Here is a 20,269-nt window from a genome sequence, read left to right on the forward strand (position 1 = left end):
AAATTAGCTGCTATTTACACCACTCTATTAACTGCAGTTAATTCACTCATTTAGACACTGTGTATTAGCTGCTATGTTAGCCACCATTTTAGCCACTCTGTTAACTCCTATAATAGCCAGTTAGTTCACCGCTGTAATAGGCACCATTTTAGCGACTAGCTGCTGTATTACCCACTCTGTTAGATGCTTCATTAGCCACCATTCTAGCCCCTGTATCAGCTGTTACGTTAGCCACTTTGTTAATGCCAATATTAGCCACAGTTTCTTCTGCTGGGCTAGTCACTATATTAGCAACAAGGTATGTACGGGGATGTGAAAAAGTATTGGCCTCACTTCTCAAATTCTTATATTTTTGCATAGTTTCCCCACTTTAATGTTTAAGATCACCAAACAAATGTAATTATCAGAAATATAGAACCAAAGTGAAATTAAAATGCTGTTTAACTTTAAAACTGTTCAAAGTTACCTTGCCCCGTGTGAAAAATTAATTACTCCCTTGTTAAATCATTGTGGCTAATCACAATATTTGGTTAATTTTCACTGATTACGACCAAGCCCGATTACCTCCAGACCAGTTCAATCACGAAATCACTTGAACAGAATATGTCCCGACAAAATCAACTTGGAGAAAAGATCTAAAAAAACCTGCAACAAAATGACACGATCCAAAGAAATTCCAGAACAGTCGAGAAATAAAGTCATTGAAGTCAGTCTGGAAAGGGTTACGAAAGCCATTTCTTAAGCTTTCAGATTCCAGCAAACCATAGGGAGAGCCATTATCATCACATGGAGAAAACATGGAACAGTGGTGACCCTTCCCAGGAGTGGCCGGCCTACAAAGATTACCCCAAGAGAACAGCAACGACTCATCCAGGAGGCCACAAACGAACTCAGGACAACTTCGAAAGAACTGCAGGCCTCCCTTGCCTCAGTTGAGGTCAGTGTTCATGACACAACAATAAGGAAGACACTGGGCAGATATTGCATCCATGGCAGAGTTCCAAGGCCAAACCCACTGCTGACCAAAAAGAATATAAAGGCTCATCTTACCTTTGCCCAAAAAAAAAAAAAAAAAATCTTAATACGGAGCCCCAAAAGGGACATGGGGGGGGGGAACAACAAAAGAAATGTGTTTCTCATTTTAATGAGAAACAAGTTTCTTTTTTTCCCCCCCATGTCCCTTTAGGGGCTCTGTACCTTAATGACTCCCAAGACTTTTGGGAGAATATTATATGGACTGATGAGCTTTTTGGAAGGCGTGTGGCTTGTTACATCTGGAGTAAATGTAGCACAGCATTTCAGAAAATGAACATCATACCAACAGTCAAACATGGTGGTGATAGTGTGATGGTCTTGGGCTGCTTCATTCCTTCAGGACCTGGGAGACCGGCTGTGATTGATGGAACCATGAATTCTGCTTTTTAACATAAAACCTTGAAGAAGAATGTTCAGCCATCATTTTGTGACCTCAAGCTGAGCCCAGACTTGAATCCCAATGAAATCCAATGGCATGACCTTAAAAAGGCCGTTCATCCTCGAAAACCTTCAATTTTTGCTGAATTTGACCAATTCTGCAAGGAAGAGTGGGCCAAAATATATCCGCAGAGATGTAAAAGACTCATTGGCAGTTATAGAAAGTGCTTGAATTCAGTTGTTGTTGGTTCCGCTATTTTATTCACTGCTAGCCGCTATACTCGCCACTTTATTAGCTATGTGTTATATTCGACCCTCTCGTTAGCCAATATTTTAGCCACTCTCCTTGACACTATTTTTGCCTCCATATTGGCCCGTCTGCCATTTGGTGGACAACTCAAAATAGGACTGGCTTTGCCATTATATTTAATCATTAAAATTAATAATATTAACTTCGTATTATTATATCTATTTATTCAATACATTCTACAAGTCTGGTTTATTGTCAGAAAAGCACAGACCTTTTGTAACAGTATGAATGAGTATTTCATCTGAGAGGAGAGAAATATTAAAAACATTTTAATAATGTAAATAATAAAAAATTTCAGTCTCTCACCTGACTGACTGACTTAAAAAAAATAAAAATAAAATGCCATATGTCCAGCTATTGAAAAGCAGACATTTGCAAAGCCATTGAAATTAAGTCATACGCGGCTCATTTCTCAACCGATTTTCACGAGGTTTACTTTTTTGACAATGCCAAATCGTGTGCTATCACCACAGAACATAATAATAATAATAATAATAATATATTTTTTCTTCTTCAAGTTAATTTGAGGACAAATTCATAGGGTGCCTTAAAGCAAGTTGCCTGTCTAAGTTGCTGTTTTAGCCCTTTTTCTAACCACTCCCGTTAGCAGAGTATTAGCATGAACTTAATTTGCCGAGCGTGTCTGTGATTAATATAATTTTCTCCACGTGACAATAAGTAATGTTGAAAAGTGTTTTGAAAAGTTTCTTGATTTGCATTCAAATTCGCTGTTATCAACTTGTGTTATTGGTAATTGGGCTTGACTCCAACTCCACTGTTAGATGTGTTAAATGTAAATATGTGCACACTCAAGTCAATGAGTCCATTAGTGGTGCGTATATATTAATACAAGTCCCAGCATGAATAGCAATTTTCTTCACACGACGTTTAATTGACTGTTCTCGTCATTAATGTGGCTCGGTGATTTCATGAGGGCAAAGTCATTCAATTTAGACGTCTTTGTTTCTTGATATTACCAAAAGAGAGAAGTGTTAATTTTTTATTATTATTATTCCCTGTACGGACAATTATTTGATCACGATTGGAGCTCCAACTTTTTTTTTTAATTTATTTATTTTTATTTTTTTTAAAGTGAATCATTTGGACACACAACAAAGACCAGAGTGATGAATTATTCACAGCAAGTGTCCCTCGTCACTCTTTTGCTAACAAACCCGTCCAAGCCGAAAAACCCCCAAATGCACATGACTTTTGTTAGTTCTTAGCCACATGAGGAAGGAGTCTGCACTTATATATATATTTTTCTTTTTAATTAAAATTTTAGGTGGAAAAAATAAACATCTTTTTATATATATATATATATATTTTTTTTTTTAATTTTGTATTTTTTATTATTATTTTTTTAATTTCTTAAAAATATCTTAGATCCCACAAAATATATATATTTTTAAATGTCAATCTGTTTTTATATGACTTATTTTTTATTATTTTTAAATATAATAACAAATAATCAATATATTAATCCATTTATGGATTTACTTAATTTAAGGTGGCAGAAGCTACCAAGAATTAGTCAGTTCCACTTTTACTCGTACGAACTGTCAAGGTTGGGGAACCTCAGGGTTGATTTGTAGGTTCTAATTGTACCACTGCTGGTTTAGCAATAATACTATTTGTCCATTCACATTTTCAGGTGATAAACATTCGATGTATTCCTTTAAAAAAAATTTAAAAAAAAAAAGTGAAGAAAAACTAATAAACGGTGTTCCCCCTGCTCCTCACATCGTCTCACCCTGGCTGAGGTCTCGTCTTATCCACGGCTGATTTATGCGGGCTGTTTTTTTGTCGGGGATCAAGCGGCTGTGATTAAGGGGATTTGGGAGGGGAGGAAGTGTGTGCGTGTGTGTGTGTTTTGGGGGGGGATTTGCTGGATTAGCAGTGCAAGGTTTGGGTGTGTGTGTGTGTGTGTGTGTGTAGAAACAGCTGAATGTCACAGGTTGTGTGTACTATCATTGACGTTACTCTGTGCACTGGATTAAAGCAACATCAGCTACTGTCACATTGAGAACAAATGTTTTATCATCAACATGCTGCCGAAGTCAGGAAATAACGATACTGGTTTTATTTGCAAAAACAAATCGTACACGTGATAATAATTCAATTTGCACTCATTGTTCAAATATGACTCGAATGGGACAGAATGTGTAAATGATTATCATTATTTTAATGTCTATAATTTCTTTCAAGTTTCCATGTGCCATAGAATGATTATGCATTCTTATTATGCAACAGTTCCATACGCTGTGCATATTGGGTGAATTATAAATCATTATTATATCATTATGTATCACTGTCAGTGCTGTAGCGGTACTTCACACTAACTCTATTACTGTGGCATAGACGATCTATCCATCCATCTAATAACCGTCGCCTTGGAAACCAAAAAAAAGGCAAATTTGATTCAAGTGTAACCAGTGTATACACTGGCTGGTACTTTAATAGAAAAAGCATCTTTTTCTGTCTCTAGCAACAGTTTTTTTTTTTTTTTTTTTTTTTTTTTTACTCTAATGACTGTCAATGTGGCGCACCCGCTGTGTGATGAAAGTCCACTACAGACGTCAGGAAGTGCTCCAGAGCCACGTGAGGCAGACGCAAAGTGCTCCGGACTCACTCGAAGCCGGCAGCCAGCGCTTCCGAATTATATGACGCCGCCGAATGAATGCGCTGAGGAAGAATGAAATTGACAGGACGTGTTATGGAGCAATGTAAAGATGTCAGGAAGGGCTGCTTAAGTGCTGTGTGGCGTCGACACAAATTGCTTTGGAGTAGTGTAAAAGCAGACGTGAAGTGTGCAAAAGCAACAGGAAATAGATGGGAAAGGTGCAGGGGTGATGTAACATAGACAGGAAACGCTCAGGAGCAATGTAAAGTAGACAGGAAGTGCCTAGAAATAAACGCGCATCAAGAATAGTCTTACACAACAGTAGTAAGCGCAACATTACCATCCATACAGAAAGAAAAAATAAAAAACAGCTGTAAAATCTAATTATTATCAAATACAGAAACATGGGAGGGATAAAACTTTTTTTTTTTTTTTTTTATAAAAAGACTCACGCCTTCAATATTGGCCGTCGCTCGATGACGTCGGTCAGGAAAAGCGGAGTTGAATTGATTTGAAACGGCGCTGTCCTTTCCCACGTTCAAAAGGCAGCACCTTTTGATCTCTCCATGACCCGAGGGTTAGAATCAGCAGACAGGAAGTCCTCAGGAGCAACGTAAAGTAGATCAAGTGCTTAGAAGCAGCAGAAAGCATACAGGAAGTGCTTAGGAACGACGTAAAACCTACCAGGCGAGATTTAGAGTCATTTAAAGCAGACAGGAAGTGCGTAGGACCAATGTGAAATGGACAGGAAGTGATGGCACCACTACCTTTTGAGTTGGACTCGTTATCCTTGATTAAAGGCAAAACTCATCTCCTCTTAAAGTTTAATCGTCCCTTTTAAGGTGAACCGCACGCGCGCTGTTTTTAGCATTAGCCTCCTCGCCGCTCGTCAATGATTCACGACGTACACGCTGGAAGTCGTTTTGCAGATGGCGTCTGCGGTTCGGCTTTTTTTGCGCGGCACGCTCACTCTCACACACACACACACACACACGCGCGCGTGTAGCGCCGGCGGGAGCTTAAATCGCGGGTTAGCCTCGGATTTACATCTCGGAACGTTGCACCCGAGGCGGGAAAAAGTGTGAGTGATACCCGCTCGCATTTGAAGAAATCATGAAGAATTAAGAGCGTAAAGGACGACTCCGAGCCGGCACGGAAAGAGGCAAAGCAGACGGAAATAGTCACGCGTTGTGGCGTGGGGCTGTCACTTTTTCTTATGTGGAAGCCTTTGACTTGACACGGGAGCATGGCAACGCCACAAAACACTGATGGGAAGCAGGCAGGAAGTGTAGCGGAGTCGTGTGGGCAAGACAGGAAGTGTTTGGGGGTAACGTAAAGCAAACAGGAAGAGACTACGAGAGCAACGTGAAGCAGCATGTTGCTTGCAAGTAACATGCTGTACGCAGGAAGCGGTTAGGAGAAAGTGTTTAGGGGCAGCGTAAATCAGACAGGAAGTGCATGGGAGCAACGTGAAACCGACAGGAAGTGCTTAGGAGCAACGTCAACTTGACAGAAACAAGCGTAGGCGTAACCTGACGCACACAGGAAGTAGTTAGGGGAGATGTAAAACATACGAGTGGAGTTTTAGAACTACACTAATCCCTCGTTGCTCACAATATGGCGAATTATCCGTGATTTGAATACGCAAAACAAAAAAACAAAAAATCCAGAATGCATTGAACCCGTAATAGGTGAACCGCGATATCGCGAGGGAACACTGTACTAGGAGGCGGTATAGAAGGAGTAATGACATCACGGGTGTCAATCAAATCAAATCAAACGCGATCGAGTGAGTTGTTTGTTTTTGGCTGCGTGTGATCGAGCTTCAACCCCGCTGGCGGCCGTCCCAGAGGAGATCAAGGATGTCGAGTAGATGGACGAATAGGGTGACGGCGAGGTGGCATCCCAAGCTCTTTTTATTTTTACCTCGCCGCGTCTTGCCAGCCATCTGCTCCAACATTTCAAGAAAACCTCACTCGGGGAAGCGGGACCGGACAACCGAGACCACTGGACGCTGTTCACAAAATGACACTCGGCTGGACAACGTGGAAATAAACTTCTTGAAAGATCACATGACCACGCAGTTTGATTATTTACCGGGGATATACAAAGTCTACACACCCCTGGTCAAATGAACTGATGATTTATCTTTTTTTTTTTTATTTTATTTTCTTGTTTTAAATTTAAAAATTAGATTTACGGATGACCCCGGCCCATCCGTCCGTTTTGCTAATCAAATGTTTGCCCGCCCCTTGTTTCAGGGCTAAGTGTCAATCAAAGCACAAATATTATGAGAAGGATCCAACTTCTGGTCTGCACGTGCGCGAGTAACCTGCAAATTGACTTCCTGTCTTTGACTGCTCACTTCCTTTCAGCCGTGGTAATCAGCCGCTCTTCACAAAAGGTCGTTGACGTGCGTTGAGTGGAGTGTCCTGGTCTTATCTGCCTCATTCACAAGAGTTCATTTAGCCAACAATGTTATCACGCCCTCGTCTGTCTGCTCATAATTGGCTTTTTTGACGCTTTTCACACACAAAAAAAGACGGGTAAAAAAATAAATGACACTTCCCTGCGGACTTTTTCCTTTTGCTTTTTGGGGGGAGGAGGGCACAGCCCTCGAAAAAGATGCCGACGCGCCGTTATTGTTCTGCTGTTTATTTCTATTTACAGCGCTTAATAAAATGATTCCCAGGCACGACCTATTTAAGCGGAGCCTTTGGCAGTCAGCTACAAAGTTAGTGTGTTTGTGTGTGTGCGTGCGCGTAGGTGGAGGTTCAGAGGCCGCTTGTTTGTCTTCATTCAAGCGATGTTGCGTTGCCATAGATGCTTCCTTTCTCCCCCCCAAACAATTCTAAAAATGTTCATTATGTGTTTTTTAATGACAAAAAATATTGTCCTTCATAAAACATAGTAATAAACTATCCATCCATCCATCCATCCATCCATTGTCTCCTGCTTATTCGAGGTCGGGTCGCGGGACGCCCAGACTTCCCTCTCCCCAGCCACTTCACCCAGCTCTTCCGGGGGGAACCCAAGGCGTTCCCAAGCCAGCAGAGAGACGTAGTCTCTCTGGCGTGTCCTGGGTCGTCCCCAGGGTCTCCTCCCGGTGGGATGTGCCCGGTGTTCTGAATCAGATGCCCCAGCCACCTCATCTGGCTCCTCCCGATGTGGAGGAGCAGCGGCTCTACTCTGAGATCCTCCCGGATGACCGAGCTTTTCACCCTATCTCTAAGGGAGAGCCCGGACACCCTGCGGAGGAAACTCATTTCGGCCGCTTGTATCCGGGATCTCGTTCTTTCGGTCGCGACCCACAGCTCGTGACCATAGGTGAGGGTAGGAACATAGATCGACCGGTAAATCGAGAGCTTCGCCTTTCGGCTTAGCTCCTTCTTCACCACAACGGATCGATACAAAGTCCGCATCACTGCGGACGCCGCACCGATCCGCCTTTCGATCTCCCGTTCCATTCTTCCCTCACTCGTGAACAAGACCCCAAGATACTTGAACTCCTCCACTTGGTGCAGGAGCTCATCCCCGACCCGGCGAGGGCACGCCACCCTTTTCCGACTGAGGACCACGACCCCCTGAATAGACCTTACCAGGGAGGCTGAGCAGTGTGATCCCCCTGTAGTTGGAACACACCCTCCGGTCTGCCAATCCAGAGGCACTGTCCCCGATGTCCACGCGATGTTGCAGAGGTGTGTCAACCAGGACAGCCCCACAACAACCAGAGCCTTTAGGAACTCCGGGCGAATCTCATCCAGCCCCGGGACCTTGCCACAGAGGAGCTTTTTAACCACCTCGGAGACCTCAAACCCAGAGATAGGAGAGCCCGCCTCAGAGAACCCAGACTCTGCTTCCTCATGGCAAGGCGTGTCAGTGGCACTGAGGAGGTCTTCGAAGTATTCTCCCCACCGGATCACAATGTCCCGAGTCGAGGTCAGCAGCGCCTCATCCCCACTCTACACAGTGTTGATGGTGCACTGCTTTCCCCTCCTGAGACGTCGGATGGTGGACCAAAGGTCTTTCTCCATGGCCCCACGCCCGGGTTTTTGCCTCAGTGACCACCAAAGCCGCATTCCGCTTGGCCAGCCGGTACCCATCAGCTGCCTCAGGAGTCGGAAGGTGGATAATAAACTAATTTAATGTAAAAATATTCCAAAGTTTTTGCTTCAATTCAATGGACAATGTGCTGCTACTTCTGGTCTCTCGCCACCTGGGGGCAGTATAATACAAACATACGAATATATATTGCGGAGACGGTTTCAGCTCGTCATTAAGCCGCAGTAATATTAGTCGTTATTTGCAGAGTATAAAAGACTGTATGCCTGTAAGTATTATGTCTGTCTACATGTGTTGTGCCACAGGTTCTATTCAAATATCCGTCACTAAAAGGGTTGCACTGCGACACCGATGCTATTCGTTAGCCCGTCTATGGCAGATCCCATTATGTGTTAGTATTGAGCTAGAGCACTTTTAGGCAAAGCTGTTGTTTTAAATAAACAACATGTAAATGATCGTTTATGTTTAGTCTGACAATCAACTTCAGCTGGGAGTAACATCAACAGCTTGAAGCCTCTTTTTTGAAGCCCCTTCTTCTCTGACAAACTGCTGCTTGTTGTGAAGTTGAGTTCACTGCCACCACAGCGCTCGTATCTCAAATTCTTGCTCCCAAGTCAAAGCAAAAAAAAAAACTTGTAAGTCAGGTCACTCGTATCGCAAGGCACTAATGTACGATCGGTCATAAATGCGTGCAATGTACGAGTCCTATGTTTAATGAGACCGCTCGTGATTCATAATAGAAATTAGCGTAACGACGAGAAATAATCCGCCATAAATCTACGACATGCCGCCTGTCGTGGAGTTACGGTGACGTGATCGTTCCTCGCCGGTTATTCACAATCTCCGCCACCTTGCACAATAGAAATAGACAGAACGACTAGAAATAATACACAGTCAACAAAGTCTACTTGCACAGTCTGCTGTGATCTCTCCTTTTGCACAATAACACTCAGCCCAACTGAGAAAGTGGGTCAGCCGAGCTATTCTTAGTGGCCGCCGAACATCCTGCTTTCTCCCCCCCAAACAAGCTACGCTAACGCTAGCGAATCAACACTCAGGTGAAATTCACTTTTTTTTTTTTTTTAATATGGATGCTCACTTAACTTTGGGAAGGAAGGAAAGCGTGTGTGTTTTTTGTTTTTGGGACATTTTCCTTCAGGCCTTGACTCATTCCTTCACCAAGCTACCTCAAATTAACTTTCATTCCCCGCAAAAGAGACGAGTTGATGGGGGAACGCTTGGAAGAGACACTGTGGGCGTATCAGAGGCATCGCCATCCTCGCACGCACGAGCACACACACACACGCAAAAAGTTTGTTGAGGCAAGCTAAAAGAAGGAGTAATTACATGATGCGTACATTATGTGGGTACCCGGAGGATTTTTCTTTTTTGACTCTGGGTATTTTTTTTTTAGTCAGTGTTTATTTCTATTCTGCAAGGTGGTGGTGGTTCTCATGAGTAAACTAGCCAGAGGAGCGCTCACATTAACTACAGTATATGACCACCAACATTGCCCAGGCTCAAGCGTAACATTGACCTTTTTTGTTATTCTGGATTATTTCTCGTTGTTTTGTTTATTTCTATTGTGCAACGTGGTTGGTAAATCAGTTATTAATAACTGTCTAGTGGAACCATTGTATTAGGTGTGCGTGAGTGAGCATGCTGTGAACTTTTTTTTCCCACTCATGTGGATTATTTCTAGCCATTCTTTTTATTTTTGGTGTGCAAGGTGTTGGTAATCAATGTGCAAATATACGTCAGAACCACCAGAAGTCTAGAAATAATCCAGTCAAAAAAAAAAAATAATGTCCGCTGCATGCACAGGCAATTCTGTACGCAATGTACATAAAAATAAATACAAATCAAATAATTGATTACTCTTTTTGCCAGTCATTTATAATAACCAGCATCTTGACCAATAGAAATAAACAGAACGGACTAGAAATAATCAACAGTCAAAATCCTTGACATGCTTGGTCTCACACAGACACATCCCATCTTCAATGTATGTGTCATGATTCCTCTCTTGTGCCAGTTAACGATAACAGCTGCCTTGCACAATGGACATCAACAGAGCGATTTTAAATAATCCCCAGAGTGAAAAAAAAAGTCAGCGGGCACATGCGGGTTTGTCATATAAATAATATGAGCACTACACTCGCCAGTCATTCATGATCATCGCCACCTTTGGCAATAATAATAAATAATCCAGAGTAAAAAGTAGTCCGAGGGTATATGCGTGTATAATATATTTATATAGATTATATTAGATTCATGCAATCGCTCCTCTTGCCAGTTACTCATGATAACAGCCACCCTGCACAATAGAAATGAACAGAATCACTAGAAATATTCCAGTCCATGCATGCACATTGTGTCTCATTAATGATTCATCAATGAATGTGATCGCTCTTTTTCTCAGTTATTCAAGTTAACCTCCACTAATAGAAATAAACAGACCTACTAGAAATTAGAAATTATTCAGAGTAAAAAAAAGTCATCAGGCGCCAACATACACAATACACAAGTGGTGCCTTGAGATACAGTACAAGTGACCCGACTTACGAGCCGTCGTTGTGCAGAATTTTTTTTTGGTTTATTTGTTTGGCTCGCAAGCAAAAATGTGAGATACAAGCGCCATATATGGTGGCAGTGAACTCAACTTAACTCACGACTCAAGTAGCAGTAGGGCAGATAGTGAACAACTTGAAGAAAACGTGGCTTCAAGCTGTTGATTGCCACTCCCAAGTTTAAGTTTATTTTCAAACTAAAAAAAATCATAAACAATGCAAAACGCCATAGACAGGTTAACAAATAGCATGTATGTGGAGCGTATATAACAATACTCACAGGCATATATTATTTATCCTCTGTGAAAAACAACTAATATTATTGTATTTAACTGAGCCACTTACAGTAGTGAAAGTCTTCGGTTGCGTCTGCATGGCTGTCTTATACTGCCCCCAGTGGCCAATTTGTAAACACCAGAAGGTGCTGCGACAAATTAATCATGATGCACAAACTGTTTATATCTTTACCTTCTATTTCATGATGTGATTACTATGTTTTCATATAGTACAATGTTATCGTGCTATTCTTTCTTAATATTAAATAATTTGAGTGTTTTGAGTCACAAACTTGTGAGCAGAATGAATTAAACTTGTATCTCAAGGCTCCTATTGCCAATTTTGAATGATAATCACCAGAAATCCGCAAAACCACTAGAAATAATCCCCAAAGTCAAAACAAAAAACAAATGCACACACACAGGAGGAATTTAGGCATTTTCTTTTTTTTCTTTTAACACGGTTAATTATGACGAGGGAGCAATCATGCTAGATACATCACACACGAGGCTGTGTGCGCTGGCTCGGCAGAGCAGAAAGTGATTTGGAGGCCGAGCAGAAAATGCACTGTCTCCCCGCAGGCATTTCATGGCAAATCTGTGAACTGGCACACTCCTCCTCCCCGTCCACGTTGTTGTTGTTGTTGTTTGTTTGTTTGGATGACTACCTGAACGCTCGCTTCACCCCTGGCCCCGGTCTCCTAAATTACAGCTTGTGGTTTTTTTTCTTTCTTTCTGTAGCCCCAGCTCAACCCCCGACACTCTATTTAAGGTGAATTGCGGCCGAGGATTTTCCGTCAGGTGCTAGGGAGGATTTCCAGGAATATTCCATTAGTATTTGTCACCCGCAGTGAGTGAGGCTTCACTGATGTTATAACCTGCAAACTGCAGGTTAAATATGTAGTAGAGAAAAACATGTGTTTTGTTATCATACAAAGTCATATTGACAAGCTACTGATACATCTGGAATCATCAAGACCTTTAATTTGAGGTATGACTGGATATGGGTTGTTGCAAATTGATTTATGACCCCGCAGAGTCAAAAGTGCATGCTTCTCGCTTATTCCGTAAGTCTCTTACTTTATATTGACAGGAAAGTTACAAATATGAAAAGCCGACATCAAGGTCTTTAATTTGAAATATGACTTTGGTTTGTTGCCAATTGATTTATGACCCTGTTACGAGACATTTTTTTTTCCATGGGGGGGTACATCATCATAAGAGGGCATATTGAAATGCAAATAATGACAAATCTGGAAGGGCCTCACCAAGACCTTTAATTTGAGGTATGACTTCATATGGTTTGTTGCAAATGGATTTATCACAATGTTACTAGTTAAATTTCATAACATGATTTCAGTTTGTGTGTGTGTGTGTGAGGGGGGGGGGGGGGGGGGGATTGGGATGTTGCATCATCACAACAGGGCATATTGAAATTGATCAAATAATGAAAAATCTGGAAAGGCTCACCAATATCTTTGATTTGAGTTATGACTCCATGTGGTTTGTTAAAAATTGATGTATGACTCTGTGAGTAGTCAAATTTGATTTATGAGTCAAATTTGTGCTGGGATGTGATGTTTGTTGTTATTATTTCTTCATATCAGGGCATGACAAAATAATAACTATCTTGAAAGTCCCCATAAAGACATCTAATTTGAGGTATGACTCCATGTGGGTTGAACAAACTAATGTATGACTTGGTTGTCAAATGTGCATGTTATTGAATTATTATACCATTATATGATGTCATATTGACAACATAGTTACATATCTGGAAAACCCTCATCAGTATCTTTAATTTGAGGTATTACTCTTGCTACTCTGTTGCAAAATGATTTTATGACCCTGTTGCAAGTCAAATTAGCGTTTTGTTTTCTTCTTCTAGCTTAATACTTCAGCATATAAGTATGCTACATATCTAGAAATCGCTCATCTAGACCTTCAGTTTGAGGGATGACTCATGGTAATTTGTTCTAAATTGATTTATGACCCTGTTGGGAGTCAAATTTGCATGTTTTTTTTTTTTTATTATTACCATTCATGTGAGGTCTATCTGACATTTCCTTTTTTTTTTTTTTAACGTGATCTAATTATTTGATTGCGCATTACCGTGTCGCTGTTGTAAAGTGTGCAAAGACGTGGCACTATCCCACCTTTCTTGGGTTTTGTGCAAACGTGCACACACGCCAGGGCTTTGATTACGTCTCTGATGTGACACGTTTGCGTAATCAGTCTTTGTGAAAGAGGCTCTTGGTTGCTTTATGGCCTCTTGTGTCGCCGTGGATACGCAGCTGGAAGCACCCACCACACACACACAATTCGCCATGAAGTGTGATGTTGTTACACTGCAGCCTTGAGCACACAGTGACTTTGGCACGGAAAAGTAGCCTGGAAATTACTGCTTTTGATTTGCGATGCCTAAAAGCCTGAGCAGAGAGGATAAATTAATGTGCTAAGTGGCATAGGTTTATTTATTACCCTTTTTTTTTTTTTTTTTTTCCAAAGGGTCTTGACGAGGACTTTCCGAGTCTGTAGCCATGCTGTCAATATGCTCTCATATTATGACTTAGTAATCAAAAAACATGCAGCCCCGGGGGCCAAATTTTACTAGTCCTGGGGGGTCATAAATCAATTTGAAACGTACCACATGTAGCGATACCTCAAATTAAAGATCTTTACAGATGTGTAGCTATGTTGATGAAATACCCCATTTGATGATGTAATAACCCAAAAATAAACATGCTTCTGATGCCATTCGGGCAGCTTAAATGTGACATTTGACTTGTAACAGGATCATAAATCAATAGCAACACATTGAAAAATCTAAAGTCTTGATGAGAGCTTTTCAGATCGGTCAGTATCCCATACGATGATGTAATAGCCAAAAATACCTGATATTTCTATTATTATTATTGTCTTGATGAAGGCTTTCCAGAGATGTAAAATACCCTCACATGACAACACAAACTATAAAATGTTTTGGGTGACAATTGGCGGTGAACTTTAAGGGGAGCATGTATGTCAGATCTGACCTGTAAATAGTTTCACAAATTAATAAACCACAGACCAGATGACATGAAACCTCAAATTAGAGGCCTTGGCGAGGGCTTTCCACATATCTTACCGTGTTGTCACTATGCCCTAAGATAACAAAACAAAACAAAAACTCACAGCCCCAGGTAAAATTTGGCTTGTGGCAGCGCCATGCATTGAATTTGGGGTCGATCAAGGGGTCACACATTTGCAACACATACTCATACCTCCTATTAAACATATTGAACTATTTAGTCAGTATGCCCTCATATGATGACCTAATAATAAACAAAAACAAAAAATGCACATCAAATGTCTAATTTGACTACTAACGGGGTCATAAATCAACTAGCCACAAACCACATTGGAGTCATATGCAAATCTAAAGGTCTTGATGAGGGATTTCCAGATATGTAACAATTTTGTCAATTAGACCTCATATGCTGATGTACGTGCTCATGTAAATCATGAAGCCCCAGGTCAAATTTGACTTAACAAGGTCATAGATCAAATGTCACTATTCACTGAGTTATAAATCAGTTTGTAATGACCCACGTGGAGTCATACCTCAAATTACAGGTCTTTATTGGGGCTTTCCAAATATGTTGTTATTTTGTCAAAATGCTCTAATAGGATGATTTAATAGGCAAAAAAAAAAAAAAAAAAACACACTGCTCCAGTTTAAATTTGCATAATAACAGTGTCATGTATCGATTTGCTCCGAAGTACCAACAAGTCATGTCTCAAATTCAAGGTTCTGGTGAGGCCTTTCAGATATGTAACTATTTGGTCAATATGCCCTCATTTGACATGGCATCCCGCATTACACAAGAAGCATGTTGTAACATCACATGTATTTACTCGCTTCGAAATGTGAGCCCAATCTTAGGTGCAGCGTGTGTTCACCATGACTGGAATAACACTGCCACTTAGTGGTTGCATCATCTCCTCCATGTGGAACGAAGCAGCGAAAACCTTGTAGTGTTTGGTTTTTTTGTTAAAACACCGCAGGGAATAGAAAGATTGCACGGGCAAAAAAGTGGGGGGCAAAGGCTGGTCTTGAACTGCACGTCGCAGCCCCCGCAACGCCATCTATTACGCAAGTGCTTACTTTTTAAAAGGCAGCTTTTCCGCCTGGGGGACGGCATCAACATTTAAAGAAAGACTTTAGTGCTCTGATTTTTGTTTTGTTTTGTTTTATTGTTATTGTCTGCGAAAGGGCCTGAAAACCATGCGGTGAACTTGCTACACTACCAGGTCAGCCATCATGTGGTAACTTCCGCTTCAAAATGGACGCCACAGACGGTAGAACCACGTGATGCCAATCAGCAAAGAGCAGTCAAATTTATAATCCCCCCCCCCCAAAAAAAATCAAAAATTTTTGGGAGAAATAGGAATTTTAAAGTCAGGCTAAACGTCCCAGTTGAAATGCCGTCCACTTATCTGAGGGACTATTTACGATCCTCTGTAGGTGCTGCTGTTTTGGTTAGAAACAGAACACAAGCATGGACGTACACATTGCGGAGTGACTGCATTTTAGCGTCTACTGCAACACTAATCATCATCTGTACATAATGTCAATTCAATCTTTAATATTGGACAACTAGTAGACTTTAATTATCTGCGGCAGTATTTACCTGCCTCAGTAGGTGCTGCCGTTTCGGTTAGCAACAGAGTTAAGCCTTTAAAAAAGTGAAAGATCTCCTTATACATAGCGTGAGTCCTCTGCGGAGTAGCTTTTGTGTTTTTTTTGGTTGTTGAATGTTTTGGGGTTTTTTTCCAGATCAACAAGCTTCCGCGGAGCTAATGAAGCCTCACCGCCGCCCCCACGCAACCCGACCGCCACTCCGTCCCTGCATTATTTCCGCGACCAAAAAAGCTGCCGTGTCTGTTTACGCCTCAGCGAGCCGCTGCGCACCCACGCAGTGGATGGCGAGCGTGGAACTTCTGCGCGGAGGGTCAAAAAGGGTCTACGCAAAACATCTGCTGATCCCTCCCCCGTGTCGTGCCGCGAACTCACCACCGCGCCGCCATGCGGGTAAACAAACATGGCAGAAACCTAATTGAATTATTTCCGTCAGACAACAAGCATGCGGATCGGCGGCACGGACACGTTTGCTACCACATTGGAGGCAAAAGTCAGCATGCCGCATAGAGACCTCACATCACAGCGCACTTTAGGATTAATGCCACATGTGGGTTTTGGGTCTTTTGGGTCTTTTGGGGGACACACGTTTAATGTCAACAGTGTTTAGAATTTTTTTTCTTACACTGTTAAGAATGTTTGGAAAGAATGAGGGTAACTTATTTTTACACTTACATGACTGTGATAGTTACTTAGTTTTACACTTATGTTACAGTTACGAATGCCATTCTTCTTTTCCTTTGGGCTTGTCCCGTTAGGGGTCGCCACAGCGCGTCGTCCTTTTGCCATGAGAGCCTATCTCCTGCATCCTCCTCTCGAACACCAACTGCCCTCCTGTCTTCCCTCACGACATCCATCAACCTTGTCCTTGGTCTTCCTCTAGCTCTCTTGCCTGGCAGCTCCATCTTCATCATCCTTCTACCAATATACTGACTATTTCTCCTCTGGACGTGTCCAAACCATCGAAGTCTGCTCTCTCTAACTTTGTCTCCAAAACATCGAACCTCGGCTGTCCCTCTGATGAGCTCATTTCTAATTTGATCCAACCTGGTCACTCCGAGAGCGAACCTCAACATCTTCATTTCCGCCACCTCCAGCTCTGCTTCCTGCTGTCTCGAATCCGTCCATCATGGCTGGCCTCACCACTGTTTTATCAACTTTGCCCTTCATCCTAGCAGAGACTCTTCTGTCACATAACACACCTGACACCTTCCTCCACCCGTTCCAACCTTCTTCTTCACTTCCTGACCACACTCCCCATTGCTCTGGACGGTTGACCCCAAGTATTTCAAGTCCTCCACCTTTGCTATCTCTTCTTCCCTGTAGCCTCACTCTTCCCCCCACCACCCGTCTCATTCATGCACATATATTCTGCCTTACTTCGGCTAATCTTCATTCCTCTTCTTTCCAGTGCATGCCTCCATCTTTCTAACTGTTCCTCCAGCTGCTCCCTGCTTTCACTGCAGATCACAATATCATCTGCAAACATCACGGTCCACGGGGATTCCAGTCTAACCTCATCTGTCAGCCTATCCATCACCACTGCAAACAGGAAGGGGCTCAGGGCTGATCCCTGATGCAGTCCCACGTCCACCTTAAATTCGTCTGTCACACCTACAGCACACCTCACCGCTGTTCTGCTGCCCTCGTACATGTCCTGTACTATTCTAACAGTTACGAATGCCATTAGGAGCGCTTATATTACTTTTACGTTCGTGTGTTTCTAATAACATGATCCGCTGTGGTTACATTTGTATTATTTAAATTTACGCTTAAACGCCTAAGAAATGTATTACTAATAGTGGTTGACTTATTTTTACAATATAAAATAAAAAATAAAAAAATGTTTTACACAACCATTGAGATTTGAATTACCTTATTTTTTATTTTATTGTTTATATATATTTTCTCTTATTTTTTTGTTTTGCGATTTTGATTGTAATTAATGTGTGGCCATTAAGAACCTTATTAACATAACTAAATAAAGTACAATAAAATAGAAATGTGAAAATACAATGACATTAGATTAAATTCAAATAAAATATAGAAAATTTAAAAAAAATTAAAAATAACTTCTTTTTACACATGACCATTTGTGTGGTTTTATTTTTTTTCCCTTGCTTGACCGTTCAGAATTTTACTAAACAAATAAATAAATAAATAAAACTTATTTTTACAATCATTAAGAATGTTATTAACAGTGGTCAACTTATTATTAAGCTTGTGCGACTGTTAAGAATATTATTAGCAGGTTTTAACTTATTTTTACACGCGCATGACTATGTTCACTTATTTTTACACCCGTGTCAATGTTACCATTAGTAATTCATTTATATTAAAATCTACAAAACAGTTCAGAGTGTTCAAATGTGACTTCAAATATCACCTGTACTGTTGATAAAAGGTTTTACAATGGTGATAGTTTCTTCAATATCTATTTCCATTATTTCCTATTGGGGGGAGAAGGCATGCAGGTTGGATCTGACGTTTATTTGTAGCAAAAAAAAAAAAAGAAGATAAACCAAGAGGGATCCATGATAATAAGTTACACGCAAGCACTAAGCAGACAACAATGGCAAACACACGCTCGCAACCCATTAAAAGGAAGCTCGTGTATTATTCACCAAGTTATTAATTCATGACGGAGCCCATCAGCGATAAACACGTACGGTGTATGTCTAAGACGTAAACGTGAGGAGATAGAGGAACATCTCCACATTTTACGCCGCGTTGATTGCTTGGCCTAGATACAACATTATGGATTATTCTTATCCTCGCCTCTCGGGCTGCAGCGATGCATCGTGGGGGCAAAGGCTTTCTTAGTTCACTCGCTTACGTAAAACAAATTTAAAAAAAGAGTGCGTATTGTGTAGCAGCAGGAATCCACGAGTCACGCTGAGCTCTTTTTTTTTTTTTTTGAGACTCTGCTATAATCCCAGTGCAGCGGAAGATCTCATGGGGAGAACACAATGCATTCTGGGAGGCAAGACGACTTCACGTTTAGTAGGAAATGATGAAAATCAAAATATTGCATTTTAGCATGTGTAAACTTATTTTTTGCGTTCAATTTTTGACGGATTCGACAGACTTTTTCAAGGACGTTAGCATTTTGAGCTAACAGCAGGATACTTATTTAACATTGATTCTGAAAGTGTGGTACGTAGGCACCCTCTAGTGGTAAGTGAAAGCATCACTGCCGAAGTACAGTTCAGTTGTACTTGTAAGTATAATACATTTGCATTTAAGCTTTAAGAACTGTTTGTTTTTCAACATTTATTTAGGTACAGTTGTTATTTAACTTACACGTGCAATACATTTTAATTGAATTTAGTACAGTTTTTGTTAATGTTGTGTCTGTGCATAATGTTACAGTGGCTTACAATGATTATTAAATATGCTTTTTAGGAATGAAACCTCTGTCTCAGTTTTGGTAAATGGTTAGACCTACTATGCTTCTATATTTTATTGTTGCTCATTTTGGTGGTACCCGGGGAGCTAATTATTCTTTAAGGTTCAACTTGGTGTAAAAAAAAACGAGAACCACTGCTTTAACAGAAAATACAAGTACATGACTTACCGTGCAGCAGACTAAGGCGTGCTGGTTGATTTTTGAAGGATTCCATGGACTAGCGGCCACATAGCTTTAGCCAAAGTCTTAGCATTGAGAGCTAACAACAACATAGCACTATTAAACAGCCAAGATGAGTACATTGCGTCCCTTGGAGCAAAATGTGATTTTTGACAGACTACGTGGCCAGCCGCATAGCTTTACCCGGAGCCGTCGCGATAACGAAGCATTATTTAATGGACAATGTGAGTACATTGCTTACCTCGGCGCAAACAAAGGTGTGCCAGTTGATTTTTTGATGAATTCGACGGACTATGCAGATGGCCACATAGCTTTATCCCAAAACTTCGCATTGTAAGCTAACAATACTATAGCTTTACTGCTTCCCCTGCAGTAAAAAGCCTTTTTATCGGGGATTTAACTCATTCTGCTGACCCGCCCCATAGCTTTATGAAGAACCGTAGCAACAGCATAACATTATCTAACGACTAATAGTTGCCAGTTGATTTTGGCGGATTCCAGGGACTATGTGGATGGTCAACGTATCATTGAATTCAATGTAAAGCCACCAGGAAAGCATTGGTTAGCTGTTCTGTGCTGCGCTGTGATTGGTCAGTCTGCGTTTCGGAGGTGTGGCAATTCTGTGTGTGGTAAAAGTGAACACAGTAAAACACCTACCAAGCAAAAGACAAGTATAAGTCAAATGTTTTCACAATTTAGAACATAATTTGCATATGTTTTGTGTGTTATTTCTGTCTAGGAAGTGT

General features: G+C 41.2%; 1 long non-coding RNA gene across 1 annotated transcript; it reads left to right on the forward strand.

Annotated features, from left to right (window-relative positions):
- Positions 1 to 521: 521 nt before the first annotated feature.
- On the forward strand, positions 522 to 17,709 carry LOC133481170 (uncharacterized). Its single transcript, XR_009789469.1, has 3 exons — positions 522 to 937; positions 16,073 to 16,484; positions 16,693 to 17,709. It is a non-coding gene; the product is annotated as an uncharacterized LOC133481170 (long non-coding RNA).
- The last annotated feature ends 2,560 nt before the right edge of the window (positions 17,710 to 20,269 follow it).

Source organism: Phyllopteryx taeniolatus, chromosome 7, assembly GCF_024500385.1.
Source record: "Phyllopteryx taeniolatus isolate TA_2022b chromosome 7, UOR_Ptae_1.2, whole genome shotgun sequence".
Taxonomy (NCBI): domain Eukaryota; kingdom Metazoa; phylum Chordata; class Actinopteri; order Syngnathiformes; family Syngnathidae; genus Phyllopteryx; species Phyllopteryx taeniolatus.